The following is a 4,771-nucleotide window of genomic DNA, read 5'->3' as shown; positions in this document are numbered from 1 at the left end:
ACTCTCTTCGGTGTCCGAACTCCCCCCCGTGTACACTACATTGGGTGTGCACGTTAAAGATCCCACGATTGACAAAAGGGTCTTTCCTGGCAAAAATTGCTTAGGCACAGTTAATAATTGTCTACCTATACCCGTGTGACTTGGAATAATAGGCCGTGAAAGGTAAATATGCGCCGAAATGGCTGCAATTACTGGCCGTATAAAATTTCATCTCACACGGCATCACTGCAGAGCGCCTAGAACTGTACCCACGGAATATGCGCGATATAAGCCTCATTGATTGATTGATTGATTGATTGAACTGTCGCTCGGTCACAAGCTCACATATGTGATACTATCTTTTTTTACATTTAGTCAAGTTTTGACTAAATGTTTTAACATAGAGGGGGAATCGAGACGAGGGTCATGGTGTATGTGTGTATGTGTGTATGTGTGTGTGTATGTGTGTGTGTGTGTGTGTGTGTGTGTGTGTGTGTGTGTGTGTGTGTGTGTGTGTGTGTGTGTGTGTGTGTGTGTGTGTGTGTGTGTGTGTGTGGCGTGTGTATGTGTAGAGCGATTCAGAGTAAACTACTGGACCGATCTTTATGAAATTTGACATGAGAGTTCCTGGGTATGATATCCCCGGACGTTTTCTTTCTCCATTTTTTCGATAAATGTCTTTGATGACGTCATATCAGGCTTTTTGTAAAAGTTGAGGCAGCACTGTCACACCCTCATTTTTCAATCAAATTGATTGAAATTTTGGCCAAGCAATCTTCGACGAAGGCCGGACTTCGGTATTGCATTTCAGCTTGGTGGCTTAAAAATTCATTAATGACTTTGGTCATTAAAAATCTGAAAATTGTAAAAAACAAAAAATATATATAAAACGATCCAAATTTACGTTCATCTTATTCTTCATCATTTTCTGATTCCAAAAACATATAAATATGTTATATATGGATTAAAAACAAGCTCTGAAAATTAAAAAAATTAACAATTATGATCAAAATTAAATTTTCGAAATCAATTTAAAAACACTTTCATCTTATTCCTTGTTGGTTCCTGATTCCAAAAACATATATATATGATATGTTTGGATTAAAAACACGATCAGAAAGTTAAAACGAAGAGAGGTATAGTACAGCGTGCTATGAAGCACAGCGCAACCGCTACCGCGCCAAACAGGCTCGTCACTTTCACTGCCTTTTGCACTAGCGGCGGACTACGTTCAATTTCATTCTGTGAGTTCCACAGCTTGACTAAATGTAGTAATTTCGCCTTACGCGACTTGTTTCTTCTTCTTTTTTCACTTTTTTTTCCTTTGTTTGCCGTTGTTTTCTCTTCTTTTCGCACCGCGTTGGGAGCAGACAGAGCGGTGTCAAATACGTGTCAAACAAGATTTGTTATTTTGTCATTGGACCATTTCTGCTCAGATTCCAAGGCCCATCCCCTTCCCCTGGAAGGTTGGAGGGGGTAAGTCTGCTATGGTAACCCAACCGACCTCATCGTTTGCTGCCCATCCTAATAGATCTCTTTTGCAGCAAACGAGAAGTGAAATACAAGAAAACAGATGACGGACAAACACCTATTGACAATGGATGGCAATGTCTTTGACATCCTGAAAGGTCGCATAAAGGCCAATGAGATCAAAAAGTTTTAAAACTCAATTTGTATTAATAGAAAAGATTCAGAACAAATGAAACGAAATCCTGGACCGTTAACATCTGTAATGGCTACTTCCTGCAATTTGAGTTGCGCGTCAAAGGCAGGGCAGGAAATCAGGTCAGATTACAATCCGTCGTTCAGTTTTCCAAGAGACTTTGTGAGACTGTTTCTTTGAAAAGAGTCAAAATAATTTAAAAAGTAGAATCGCATTGCTCTCCAGAAGATTTAAAAAAAATTGTCATTAATTTTTATTACGTAAATTTCTACAGCTTCAAACGCAATTTTGAAAATGTTCAAAGGCTGCATTAACAGTTCTGCATTTCTACGTGCGTCGTCAGTTCCAGGGGCAAATGAAGTCATCTAACGACTGTCATCCATCACAATATGACCCCACGACGATTTGAACGTGACAGTTGGGAGCCCGCCTTCAAAGAGGTTTCAAACCAGCTTACGAATCAGCTTTCTGGTTAAATCCTTTCTCATTGAGTGCTGTTCACATGGCAGACTTTCAAGCACCGTTTTCCCCAACTTCTGGTTAAATCCTGTCTCATTACATTCAATGCGTGTACTTGTTGACTCATGCCACATCCGGGCAATGCGAGACGGTTATTTAAACGTCAAAGAAAGGTGTCCAGTGATTCTGGTCAAGTGATCGCTGTTATTGGCCATAGCTTGACAGTTTAGGGAGACACAACGTTTACTTTCCATTACTGCATTATCTGCTAGTTGTCGGGTTTTTTGTTGTTCGATCTTCGGGAGGTATGACAAGACCATGTTATCAAAGAAGGCCTTTATCAACATTTCAACGTGCATTTCTTTTCATCCAGGGCTGAAGATAGTGTTTGTAACCAAAACCTAATGCTAGAACAACACATGTCACGTCCAAGTCTTTTAACATTGTTCGCAATCCTTTGAACAACATCAAAAGCCGAGAGAGAAAAAGAGGGAGAGGGCGGGGAGGGTCGGGGAGAGAGAGAGAGAGAGAGAGAGAGAGAGAGAGAGAGAGAGAGAGAAAGAGAGAGAGAGAGAAAGAGAGAGAGAGAGAGAGACGGAGACAGAGACAGAGAGAAAGAGAGAAAGAGAGAAAGAGAGACAATGACAATGACAATTCTTTATTTTACGAGGGTAACAGAATAAGCATTGGTATACTTTTTTGCATCTGGCCCTCGCCCTAAAGAGGGACTAAATCTACTATAATAACTACTACTACATACTTACATAATTAGTAAAACAGTATAAGTTTATGTACATAAGTGCATTATATGAAACATTGTAGTTTATAAATGTTCATGACAAGGTGCAAAGTAAAAATTTGCAAGTCAATTAGAGTCAGAATACTATATGCAATAGTACATCAACTCTGTAAGACAATGGATATTATGCAGAACATCATAATTTCGTGAACAAAACAATAAATCAAAAGTGAGTGACTGTGTCCCAAAGGACATAACAATCAAGAATATACTATTTTCATTAAATGGGATATATATTTGTTTTTGAAAGAATCTGTGCTGGTAGCTTCCCGTAAGGCATTCGGAAGAGCGTTCCAGAGACGGCCACCTGAATAAACTAGACTAGACTTAAATAAGTCTATCCTAGGAAGAGGAGTGTTAAATTTCATAAGGTGGTGTGAATTCTTCAAAGAGAACTTTGAACAAATGGTTTGGGGTAGAGTTTCGGATATGATTTTATGCATAAAGATTCCTTTGTTAAAAAGCAGTCTTGACTTTAGAGGTAAGATCCCTAAATGTATGTAGTCTAACTCTGTGAGGGTAGTGTGCTTTAGTAATACTACTTTTAGCGCTCTTTTATGTAATCTGCTGAGTGGTTTTAAGGAATTTTCACTTGCGGAGTCCCATAGAGTGGATGCGTAATCAATAACAGATTGAATATGAGCAATGAAGAATAACTTTCTGGTTTGGCAGTTCAGGAAGTGTTTAATTCTAGATAAGAGATACACTTTCTTAGACACCACTTTACTAAGTTGCTCTATGTGGGTTGACCAAGACAAGTTGTTATCGATATTAACACCCAGCAGTTTATGATGGTCGACTTTTTCCACTATTTCACCATCTATCATTAAAGCAGGACCAGCTGAACAAATATTCTGGCGTTTTTGTCTTGTTGTTATGACCATATATTTGGTTTTCTTTGGGTTAAGAGACATATGGTTTAGTTCAGTCCACTCTGTCAACTGGTTTAAACTCCTTTGAAGTGATTCTGATAAGCGAGTTACATTTGTGTTGCTGGAGTGAATTGTGGTGTCATCTGCAAAAAGTTCACATACATTTTGAATATGTAGGGGAAGGTCATTAATGTATATAGAGAAGAGGAGGGGTCCTAAAACCGATCCTTGTGGTACACCGTATTTTACTTCTTGCATGCTCGACGCCGAGGCGTTTGATAGTAAAGTCTGTTGTCTGCCGGTGAGAAATGAACTAATAAGTTTGACAGTTTCGATTCCGACGCCATACAATGCAAATTTTCTCAGTAATAACGTGTGATCAATAACGTCAAAGGCTTTAGCAAAATCAACAAAAATGGCACCACAGAATTCATTGTCGTTTATTTTCTCCAGCCATTGATCAACAAGAGAAACTAAGGCAGTATGGCAGGAATGGTTAGCTCTAAAACCCGATTGTTTAGGGTGAAGTAAATTGTTTTGGTTAAGATGCATTAGAATATGTTTGTTAATGTGTTTTTCAAGTGGTTTTGATAAAACAGACAATATTGAAATTGGCCTATAGTTTGATGGGTCTTTTTTATCACCTGATTTAAACAGAGGAATGACTTTAGCCTGTTTCAGGGCGACTGGGAAATAATTTTTGTCTAAACAAAGATTATAAAGGTAAGTGAGTGTTTCAGAAATTACAGGGGCTGACAATTTAAGAATCCTACCATCGAGGCCGTCGATTCCCCGGGAGCCTGTTTGCTTAAGGTGTGTAAGTGCGTAAAAAACTTCAGGTACTGTAAGTAGAGGAATATTCGCTTGACTTGAAACTTGTTTCGACTCACAATATTCTTCTAACACTTTCAAATTGTTCAAATTGGATTTGTCATTTGTAATAATTTTTTCAGCTATTTTAGAAAAATGCGTGTTTAAATCATCAGGGGATATGTCCTT

Source organism: Littorina saxatilis, linkage group LG3 (assembly GCF_037325665.1).
Source record: "Littorina saxatilis isolate snail1 linkage group LG3, US_GU_Lsax_2.0, whole genome shotgun sequence".
NCBI classification, from domain to species: Eukaryota; Metazoa; Mollusca; class Gastropoda; order Littorinimorpha; family Littorinidae; genus Littorina; species Littorina saxatilis.
Note: the sequence above shows the minus strand (reverse complement) of the source record.